The sequence below is a fragment of the Canis lupus genome, chromosome 26 (genome assembly GCF_003254725.2).
Source record: "Canis lupus dingo isolate Sandy chromosome 26, ASM325472v2, whole genome shotgun sequence".
NCBI lineage: Eukaryota > Metazoa > Chordata > Mammalia > Carnivora > Canidae > Canis > Canis lupus.
Window position 1 is genome coordinate 24544475 of NC_064268.1, and position 11697 is coordinate 24556171.

General features: G+C 44.8%; 1 long non-coding RNA gene across 10 annotated transcripts in view; it reads left to right on the top strand.

Annotated features, from left to right (window-relative positions):
• The window catches only part of LOC112676834 (uncharacterized), a 33698-nt gene that overhangs the window by 9989 nt on the left and 12012 nt on the right, over positions 1–11697 (top strand). For 4 of the 10 annotated variants that reach the window (XR_004809543.2, XR_007406230.1, XR_003146736.3 and 1 more), the window contains one exon: positions 5128–5276. This is a non-coding gene — a long non-coding RNA (uncharacterized LOC112676834). Of the gene's footprint in view, positions 1–733; positions 895–1339; positions 1559–3531; positions 3678–5127; positions 5277–11697 lie in introns of all 10 variants that reach the window. The other 6 variants (XR_007406232.1, XR_007406225.1, XR_007406228.1 and 3 more) reach the window with 5 other exon arrangements.

Consider the following 11697-nt stretch of genomic DNA (forward strand, 5'->3'; position numbering starts at 1 on the left):
CAGGGAGCCCAACGTGGGACTCAATCCCGGGTCTCCAGGATCACATCCTGGGCCGAAGGCAGGCGCTAAACCACTGAGCCACCCAGGGATCCCCAAAAGATTTTATTTTTAAGTAATCTCTACACCCAATGTGGGACTCAAACTCATAATCCTAAGATTAAGAGTCCCAAGCTCTATCCATCAACTGAGCCAGCCAAGCACCCCTGCTTTCACTTTCTTAATAGTCCTTTGGTGCATAACAGTTTTTAATTTTTATGAAATCTACTTTATCTTTTTCTTTGGTTGTTTGTACTTTTGGTGTCATATTTTGCATATGTCTATCCAGCTCTCCCAGCACCATTTGTTGAAAGACGGTCTTTCCCCAGGTCTTGGTACCTGGTGGAAAGCCAATTGTCCTTAGATGTATGAATTTATTTCTGGACTCTCAAATCTGTTCCATTGATATACACATATATAATCTTTATGCTGATACCATGTTGTTTTGATTACCGTAGCTTTGAATTCTCTACTTTTATTATGGCAAGCGTGTTTCTGAGTACATTTGTGTATTGTGATCGGTATTTCCGTTTAACTATTTTTGGAATATGTACTTCTTTGTGGATCATTTGTATAATTAGTACCCTTGTCATTTAAAATAATTATGAAGTGTTTGTTTTATTGCCTTGCTGCGCTGTGCTATTTTTGTTAAGCTCTTATTTCACCCTGTTTTCTGGGTTGCTTTTAACTTTTCTAGATAGCCTTGTTTGCACTGTTTCTTCTGGACCCAGACTCATTAGCTATCAAGCCCTACCCCCTTGATGTCAGAGAACGTTGGCTGCTGTTTTTAGGTCATCCTCATAGAAACTCGGACTACTCCCATCTGCCTCAGCTCAGACCCAGTACTTCCTGCCAGTTGTGAGTTGAGTTTCTGGGGGTAGAAGGCTTGCTAAGAAACCTCTTTCTTGAACCAGAGCTCTCCAGAGGTCAAGGGTGGCATCAACCTTACCATCTGCTATATGCTTATTTGTAAATAACCATTCCTGGGCAGCCCAGGTGGCTTAGCAGTTTAGCACCGCCTTCGGCCCAGGGCGTGATCCTGGAGACTGGGGATCGAGTCCCACGTCAGGCTCCCTGCATGGAGCCTGCTTCTCCCTCTGCCTGTGTCTCTGCCTCTCTCTCTGTGTGTGTCTCTGATGAATAAATAAATAAAATATTTTAAAGATAAATAAATAAATAACCATTCCTGAAATGTTATACGATGAAACATATGGGAAAGAACCTGTCTTTTGAACTCTTCTCGTGCTGCCCAAACAAGCATTTACAAGTGCTATTTTCATATGTAATATATCCCTGTCTTTAGAAAGGAGGAGCTTCCAGAGATCGTGGGATTTGTTCAAGGATGTCCAGTGACCTTATGCTGCTACTGGGAGCAGAATCTATCCCAATCCCATTGATCTCCTTCTCATCATCATTACCACATATTCCTTCCTTATTGGGCAATGGAGGACAGAATTTACTTTCCAGTATTTTCCCCAAGGGAGGCTGAGTTTCTTCTTCCCCACTTTGGCATATTACACAGGTAAGGAGCCTCAGTGAATAACTTGCATTCACTGTGCCATTCTTTGAAGGATCAAGATATGGGCTCTGGCAATAGATCTATGAGAGAAAGGGGGACAGGAGAGAAAATGTCTACAGCCTCAGTGAACTCTTTAGGAATTTTGGATGAGTGGAGATGTTCAGTTTTCCCCCATAACAAATAGGGTGTCTTCTATGAAACTTGACTGTAGTGGGTTTTTTTTTTTTAAGATTTTATTTATTTATTCATGAGAGACACAGGGAGAGAGAGAGGCAGAGACATAGGTAGAGGGAAAAGCAGGCTCCCTGAGCCAAAGGCAGACGCTCAACCACTGAGCCACCCAGGTGCCCTGACTATAGTGGTTATTGATCAAGTTATTGATATATATGAACTTTTCCTATAGGAATTTTCAAAGATATGCAAAAATAAAGAGAATAATGATTAGCAAGTACCTGCCACTCAGCTTGTAGAATCATCAACATATGGCCCATCTTGTTTTATCTCTACTCCCATTTACTCCTTCTCCCCACTGAATTATTTTGAAACAAAGTAAGTATATTGATCAGGGTTTCACTTTCTACTTGTTGAAGCCATTTCCCTTAGATACTGAGATGTATGCTGTCATTTATATTGCTTTTAGCAGTTGTATTGGGCCTGACATTCTTTCTCTGGCAGTTTTTTGCATTGGTAGAATTACAGGAGTTTCCTTTTTTTTTTTTTTAATTATTTATTTATTTATGATAGTCACACACAGAGAGAGAGAGAGAGAGGCAGAGACATAGGCAGAAGGAGAAGCATGCTCCATGCACTGGGAGCCTGACGTGGGATTCGATCCTGGGTCTCCAGGATCGCGCCCTGGGCCAAAGGCAGACGCTAAACCGCTGTGCCACCCAGGGATCCCTTACAGGAGTTTCCTGGTCTCAAACCAGTTATTTTGTCTCTCCCACTCCCAGAGTCCTATGAACCTGTCAAGCATCTTCACTTTGATCCAAGTACCTAGACCTCCACTTACCTGTTCTCCTAGTTTACTAACTTTAATGTATGAGGTTAGGGACTTCAGCAGTCTTTGTCATTAAATACTCTATAGGCAATGCCTAGCCTGGCATGTAGTAGTAGGTGCTTAATAAATAGTTGTTGATGACTGAATGGATGAATCCCATTTGGCTTTCCACTCACCTGAACCTCACAATCAGCTATTTTAACAGTGCACTTGATTCTGTGTATCTTAAATGAGAAAGTTACCTGAACCTCTTGAGAAGTAGCTTTTATCCATGACCCTTTTTGTCTAGCTGAGGAATCTGAATTTTCCTGGCTCCCCCTGCTGGTCTCTCCTGGGTAGTTGCATACAGGTACCTCTGGTGGCCAATGATTGGAGCCAGAGCCAGGTTCTGCCAAGGGAAAATAGAACATTGTTGTGGAGTGCCCTAGCCAGTCCAGGCAGGTCTGAGGAGGAAGAGAGAAACTTACTGAAAACAGTTCAGGGAAGTGCAGCTTTCTGTATAAGGGACCGGGAAGGTAGCCCAGTGCCAGCTAAGGTCAGAGCAGAGTTAGAGCCTGCTAGCACCTGAAGAACTTGAGTATCATGACTATATGGGCCAATAAATAAGCTGGTCCTTGTGTAGGGATCAGCCTCTACGTTGAGAATAGAGATGTGCTCCTTTTCCCCTTAAGACAAAGCACTTTGAGGTGAGACATGGTCACCACACAGGCTGAGTAGCTACACAGTTTTATTTTGGCCTCCTGTGAAAGTTGTCCCAAGTGGGGTGGTGAATATAGATGGGAGTGTCCCTAGAGTTCATGGTCTTATGTGACCCCATCTCCCAACTAGAAAGACCAGTAACATATCTGTGGAACTCTGGGTATATGCTCTGCTAGCACCTCCTCCCTCCACCCTCTGTAAATATAATAAATGCCCCACACCTGCCTGCTTCCTAGATGACATTTTGGTTATTTACACATATTTGTCTTTACCACAGTGTAGCTTCCCAGAAAGTGAGCTGTGAGAGAATGCCTCTTGCCAGACTCCAGCCAGCTACAGACATCAGAAGAAGAGTTCAAGATGGTCAGACACTAAGGGCAAATCCCCTCTTCTCCTCTCCAACCCCAAACCCCAAGGGTCAGGGTAATTACACTTAAAGTTGAACATGGAAATAGGCTTTTGTTACCCTTCAGGACCTAGAAGGAAGCATGTGGTTTTCTCACATACACAAGGAAGGGAACCCAATTCAGAAGAACCCAAGGGCATGAAAATTGCCAATGGATTTGGGCAGGTATATCTATGAAATGGTCATGATAAAGAAATGTTTGGAAGGAATCCATTTCTTTGCTGAGTGTTGGGATGGGGATGTAGCAGTGGGCAAAGCCCTGCATTTTAGTGGGAGAAGGCAGACCATAACCAGGTAAATATATAACATGTCAGGGGTGCTAAATGTTAAGAAAGGAGAAAAGCAGGAAAGAGGGATAGGGCAAGAGTGTGTTGTTTTAAACTTGGTGACGAGGGAAAACAACTCTGTTGAGGTGAGGGGGCAAGTCCTGTGATCATCTGGATAAAAATAATTCATGGCAGAAGAACCAGAGAGGGCAAAGGCCCTGAGGCAGGAGAATGGTTGGCTTGTGAGAGGAACAATAAAATGATGGAGTGGCTGGAGCTTGGTGAGTGAAGGATAGAGTGGTAGGAGCAAGGTCAAAGAAGAAACCAGTGGCCAGATCATATGGGGGCGTACCCTAGGTGGGTACACCTTGACAAGGGCTTTTGGTTTTGCTTTGAGTAAGATGAAATGCCACTGAGGGGTTTAGAATCAAAAGTAATGTGAACCAACTTAGGTTTGATAAGGCTTACTCTGGCTGCAGTGTTGAGAAGATCACAGGGAAGCAAGGGTAGAGAAGGAAAACCAATTGAAAGATAGTTGTCAGAGATAGGTGAGGTATCTTGGAAAAAAGAAGAAGCTATTGACCTGTAGATTTGGTTTAAAAGTATAATCAGCAAGGTCTGCTGATGGATTGGATGTGGGTAGGGTGTGAGAGGAGGAGAGGGCCACGGCCATCTGCAAAGGGTTTGGCTTGCATCACTGAAAGAATGGAGTTGCTCTTGAACTGAGATGCGGAAGAGTGGGAGAAGAGCAGGTGGGAGGGGGGACGAAATTCACCAATTCTATTTCTACCTATTAAGTGAAATACTTATTTGATCTCTAAGTGGAGGTACCCATTTCTTTTTCTTTTTTTTTTAATTTATTTATTCATGAGAGAGAGACAGAGAGAGAGAGAGAGGTAGAGACACAGGAGTAGGGAGAAGCAGGCTCCATGCAGGGAGCCCGATGCGGGACTCGATCCTGGGTCTCCAGGATCATGCCCTGGACTGAAGGCGGCGCTAAACCGCTGAGCCACCCAGGGATCCCTGGAGGTACCCATTTCAAATGATAGTAGATATTCCAAATAACAGGCTCCTCAGAATAATCATAATAGCAAATATTGTTTACATAATGCTTTACAATTGACAGTGCTCCTGCATGCATTATCTTATTCTGTTTCTACATCACCCACATAAGGTAGTTTATTTCCTTTCTATTTTACAGGTGAGGAAGCTGAGATTCAGAAAGATTCTGCACAAGAGAGCCAGTGTTTGGATGTTGCCACACAGAGGAAGAAGGCAACCAGCAGCCAGTTAGCTTTGAAGAGCAGCAACTAGCCAGCAGAGAGACCACTGCTTCCCCAAGGCTGTCAGGTAGGAAGACCTGGGCCTTCCTAGTCCTGTCCCCAGCCCTCCCACAGAGAGGAACCAGCAGGGAAGTGGAGGATGGGGCTGTGTTCCCCCACTCTCCCCTCAAACCACCAGAGCCATGGCCAGGTCTAGCATCCCTGAGAGGGGGCAGGGCAGGAGCTTTGAAGGGGAACTTGAGATGGACACTTCAAAAATGAATGTTTTATTGTGTAAACATCTAGAATTAATCTTAAATGACAAGAGACTATTCTAATTCCTGAAAGTAGCTTAGAATCTATTGGCATCCATCATTAAGGTACCCAGTGAGAAAAGGGGGTTTGACATGGTGTCACTGAGGGCAGCTATCAAAAAAGATAAAAAACCTTCAAGTTTATACAGGATAAGATGCCTGGATAAATCAGTGGCAATTGCATTTCCTTCCAGTCTTTTTCCCAGGTGTCTTTTTAAAATTGTTCAGATCTCACCACCTAGGCAATTTTGTTTTTCCATAACCTGCTGTTTTCTCATCACCACTTTTGATATAAACATTTACCCCCATGGTACTAAACATTTTTTGTAATCATCATTTTCAAATGACTATTTTTTTTAATTTTTTTAAATTTTTATTCATTTATGATAGTCACAGAGAGAGAGAGAGGCAGAGACACAGGCAGAGGGAGAAGCAGGCTCCATGCACTGGGAGCCCGACGTGGGATTCGACCCGGGTCTCCAGGATCGCACCCTGGGCCAAAGGCAGGCGCTAAACCGCTGCGCCACCCAGGGATCCCTCAAATGACTATTTACTAACCAACCATTTAGGCTGCTTCCACAATTTATATACATCTTTATGCATTAAGCTGTTGAGAGTTACTTTGTTAGATATCTCCCAAAAAGTAGAATTATTGGCTTAAAAGATATAAATATTTTTAGACGTTTGATAAATTCTCATAATTTTCCAGAAAATTTCTGCCATTGGCATAGAAAAGTAAGGGTGAGCCTTGGAACTAAAATCTTCTGATTCTAAATCTCGGGCCTTTTTTTTTTTCTCTGTGCTGGATTTATGAGCTTTGGTTTTCTTCTTGTGAAATGGAGACAAGTGCATGTGTCATGATCACAAGAATCAGAACTATGTCCTCAATAAATAGCAGTAGTTCTTGTTATAATGAAAGAATATTTGCAGAATTCCCCTAGGAAATTGTCTTTGTTCAGTCACCCACACTGGCCCCCACACTAGAGCACAGTCTGCCCTGACCTTCTTCTTCTCAATCTGTTCTTCTTCTCAATCTGACGGTTGGCTGACTTTTCCCAGCAGCTCCTACACAGTCTGAAATGGTCCTCTTCTCCCTCACTGGCGTGAAGGGATTTGTCACTTTGATCGTCTGTCAACTGGTATCTGGACTTCAGATACTTCAAGGCTGGTATCTGCCCATGTCCTTCCTTCTCTGAACCCCCTTGCTCCTCCCCCATCCATCCTACATCATCAAGTCCTAAGGGTGTTGCAGGGTCCTACTCTAGTGGTATCTTCTCAGGCCTGGCTGGCACTTTATCCTTCTCCAAATCATCAGAACATTTATTTCCCCTCACTTCTCATGTTACATTCTCTCTTGTAGTCCAGACATCTGTTTATGTGTATGTCCCATGCATGGCCTGTACTACTCTGTATGCTTAGGCTCCTTGAGAACAGGAATTCAGTTTTTCTTAGCACACAGTAGCCACTCAGAATATCTGTTGAATGAATTAGTGGTTGCTCAGCGCCAAGCACTATTCTAGGTATTGAGAATACAAAAATGACAGAAATGAATTATCTTTGCATGAATCCCATTTGCAAAGGAACCTGGTCTCATATGGGGAGATAGATTCATAAAAACATGATGCAAAAGTAAAAATATGTGCAGAACAGGGAGATGCCACAGAGGGAGACACAGTAATGGAGCCCTGGGCTCCAGTCTGAGCAGCTCAGGATTCCAGTTGGCTCTGCCAACTTCATAGCTATGTGACATTGGCATTACTTGATCTCTCTGGCCCTCAATGAGAATAAAATAACTTATACCATAGAGCTGTTGCCATATGTAAGGCCTCTTGCACAGAGCATGGCATATAGTAGTGATATAATAAATGAAAACTCTCTTCTGGAGGAAACAGAGAAAGCTGTATAGATGAGGGGCTATCTGAGCTGAGCTTTTTGAATAAAAATTCCTCAGACAGGCAAAAGATAAAGACTTTATTATAGGCAGAGGAAACTACATGAATTAGCAAATAGTTTATAATCATCCAAAAAAAAAAAATTGAACACAAGCTCTGCCACTCATGGAGTTTGTGCTCCTTACCATGGGTGCCAAAACATTCAGCAGGCTCAAGGCACAGATTTTGACTCAGAAGAGGAGAAAATCAGAAGAGAATGCCCTTGAAGGAGGGAGGGAGATGTGAATAATCACGCAGTGATTGCCACAGGCTTTGACCTATGCCTAGTATGGACTGGCCCCAGGGTAGGGCACCAGATTTACAGAGGGCAGCAGAATTTCCCTGAAGCAAAAATAAGTTATTTTCCTGTTGTACCCATCCATAGTGATACAAAGAAGCTTTATTCAGAGGCACCTACCTCCACGCTGCCCTGTCATCAAAGGAAATGTGTTTTGTTAGGATAGATTTCTTCTCTTAGATAAATATTTGGCATTTCCCTTCACAGCAGTTTAGCAAGAGATGCAAATCCAGACATTTAGTGCTCTGCCCTCCACCTCTCCACCTCAGTGAGAACTGCTTCACAGGGTCTAAAGGCACCCTATACTCTTGGAGAGATTCAGAGGAGGGGCAGAGGTGGTCACAAGAGTGGGGAGAGGAGGAGTATGTAAGGACTAGAATTCCGGAGGCTCTGCTGCCAGGCATTCAGTGGCCAGGCATGATTATGTAAATTGGAAGAAACCCCAGCAGCCTGTTTTCTCCAAGGCCCAGGACAGATTTTAAAGATGCTGGTGAGAGAGGGCAGGTTTTAGGTAACTTCAGGGAGAGTGCTGACTACCGTCCTTTAAATATAAGAGGGGACATGACTATGGCATTTCCTCCTGCAAGGGGCACTCAAGAGAACTGTGAAATTCTGAATTCACTGCTCAAGCTAGCAGCCTGGTGCTTCATCCCTGGTGCTTTAGAGTCCAGACCTTTCAGAAAAGCCAGAAAGCACATATAAATAAGCCCCAAGGAAGAACTGAAGGCAGTAACAGAATTCATTCAGCATTTCCTCCAACTCCTTCCTTTTGCCAGCTCCCTGCCTACCCTCTTCTCCTGTCCTTCCTCCTCTACTTCTACCCCCAAAGGAGACCTAAATGAAAACAAAAGAACCAGAAAACTGGATAGGTGACCTGGGCTGGCAGTTCTTGTTCTGAGCACATTAGGCCCTTCTGTGCGTGGGCTCGAGTTCTTGGAATGACCTTGGTTGGGGGATGTGGAATTACACTCTGCATGGATCGATGGATTGATCAGCAGACCAAGAAATCACAAGCTCTGGGTGTCAGAGTAGCTTAACTCACAGGAACTGTTAGCCCATGATAGGCTGGGACCCCAGTCAGGGTGAAATCCAAGATTTGAAATCAGGTGAAGGCCTGGAGAAATAGCCTTGGGCCATGGTCAGCAAACTCTAGTCTTGGGCCAAGTCCAGCCTGCCACCTGTTTTTGTACAGCCTGTGAGCTATAAATGGTTTTTACATTTTTAAATGGTTGGGGGAAAAGTCAAAAGAATATTTTGAAAAATGTAAAAGTTATATGAAATTCAAATTTCAGTGTCCATCAGTGAACTTTTATTGGAACACAGCCATGCACATCCGTTTATGTATTGTCTGTGCCTGACTGCTCTCACACAATGACAGAGTTGAGTAGCTGTGACAGAGACTTTATGTCCCACAAAGCTAAAAATGTTTACCCTTTGGCTCTTTACAGAAAAAGTTTGCCTATGTTCATTCTTATGAGGGTATAGTCTGGTGAAGGAGATACTCCAGGTAAACTAAATGGGAGCTTTTGGGGTGTTTCTTAATATGTTCATAGATACCAGTCCCTGTAATCCTCACAGCAGCCTTGTGAATGGGTACTATTTTCCTTTTCCATACAATGAAAAAGAGACATACCTGCCAAAGGGCTACCCAGTTGGAAAGTGGTAGTGATGGGATTTGCACCCAGCTGGAGACCACTGTGAACCAGGGCAGTGGTGATGACCCAGAAGAGCAGTGGCAACAAAGGCTGAGAAAAGGCTAAGATTCAGATGCCCAGAGATGCACAGAAAGAGCTTTCCAGGTGGCAGGTGTTCCATGGGTAAAGGTCTGGCGCTGGGATTGAATGGTGTGCATGGAGAATGGAAGAGGCTGAGTGGGAGCCCCCAAGCTGGTTGGGGTCAAGCCATGGCATTCCCAAGTGGAGGGCAACGATGAAGAAACACTCTGGGCCTAGGTTCAGATCCTCAGCATGCCACTTAAAGCTGTGTGTTTGGGGCAAGTTGCTTAACTGTAAAAATAGTGCCTACCTCCTTAGGCAGTTGTAAGGGTACACTGAATTTAGTCTATGTGAACTGTTTATTTTTATTTTTTTTAAGATTTTTATTTATTCATGAAAGACACAGAGAGAGAGAGGCAGAGACACAGGCAGAGGGAGAAGCAGGCTCCATGCAGGGAGCCCGATGTGGGTCTTGATCCCAGGACTCCAGGATCATGCCCTGGCCAAAGGCAGATGCTAAACCGCTGAGCCACCCAGGGATCCCTAGGTGGACTGTTTAGAGGGCAAATGGCACTTGTGTTAGTAAATACAATATATGTCATTATTATTAAGGTTATTATTGTCCAAAACTGGATGTGATTTGAAGGTTGGCATAAATAAAGGCCTGATACATGGAAAAGGAAAGCACAAGTGGGGCCTTGTGCTTGGGGCATACTAAGTAGGAAATGTGAGATGGGAGCCAAGGAAATACAGAGGAGGCAAGTTGCTGTGCAGTAGGTTTGGGGGGTCCCCCAAGGATCTAGAGGGACAAACGCAGAAGAGAGCAGGAACAGAAGGAGCCAGGGAAGGGGCAGACATTCATTCTCACTCATGGGGAGCTTTTTGCCCAGTACTTGGTATGTTATTAATCCTCACCAGAATCCTTCTAAGTCAGTCCTGTCATCCCCACTTTATAGGTAAGGATGCCAAGGCTTGGAGAATTGCCAGAATTGTAAAAAGTATCTCACAAAGTATATCCTGAGACTGGCTACAGCCCCAGACCTGCCAGGTCCCCAAGTCCCACCCACTTTTACCTATCAGTGGTCCCATTTCTCCATAGCCCCCTATGGCAGGGTATCCTTGGTGCCATGGGGCTTCCCTCATCTCTGCTTGGGGCAGAGGTGGGTGCTCATTGCTGTAGGGAAGTGAAACCTGTGCCCAGTCTATGCCTAGGTCATCAGGTAGTGGCTGGATAGGTTCCTGGTGTGACAGCTCTGCCTGGAGCAAATGACTTGGAGTGGGGTGCAAGGCAACCCAGGAGTCACCCAAGCATGAAGAGTACTTACCCACAAAGGGGCACTCCTTCTGCCACTGACCCTGACTTCCTCCATGGCTTTTTTCTACTCCACTGTGCAAATCCTTGACCTAGGGACATGGCAAGGTAAGGGCCTGCACTATGCCAAGCATGGTAGTAGGGATTTACATGTATGTAAAGGACTCTCACTGGAGCTTGGGAATAAAGGTTCTAGAGTCTGAGTTTGTATCCTGGTTCTGACACTAGGTGACCTGGAGGCACCTATAGGGGTGGGGTGTCCCTATATCTCTGAGTCTGTTTCATCTGCAGAAGTTGGTAATGGGACCAACTTCACAGGTTGTGCTGAGAATTAGGCACAGAAACTGTTAGCTCACAATGGTCTCCTTTAAGCTTCAAGCCTGTTTTACTGAGGAGGAAACTGAGGCTCAGAGATTTGCCCAGGGTTGACAGTGAGCAGATGATGGAGTTGGACAGCCAAAGCTCAGGCTCTTTACCCTTCTTCCAAGTTTTGTTACCTTGACTATGGCAATGTTCTATGCAGCTTTCTTCCCTGTGGTCTGATGGGCACAGGTGGATAAAGGAAATACATTAGTTGGTGGGTAGGGGGCAGACAGGGGGCCTCCTCTTGCTGCTCAGGCCTTAGGTGAGTAGTGCTTTGGAAGAAGCAGCCTGCTTACTTTGTTGTTCCCCTCCTGCCACACACAGGTACTACTTCCTAACTGTGGTCCCTACCTGTCCATGGACATGATGAGGGGCTGTGAGGGGGACAGGACTGATAATGACTTCAGTTTAAGGCCTGGTTCTCTGCTTTAACGCCTGACGAGTGCCACCAGGTGGCAGATCTTGTGGTGGTCACAAGGCCTCAGCATTTTAGCATCACCCTTTCCTCTGACACTGATACTAAATGGCCCGAGCCTCCATCCCACACACTCCACAGAAACCAGCAACTTACCCAAG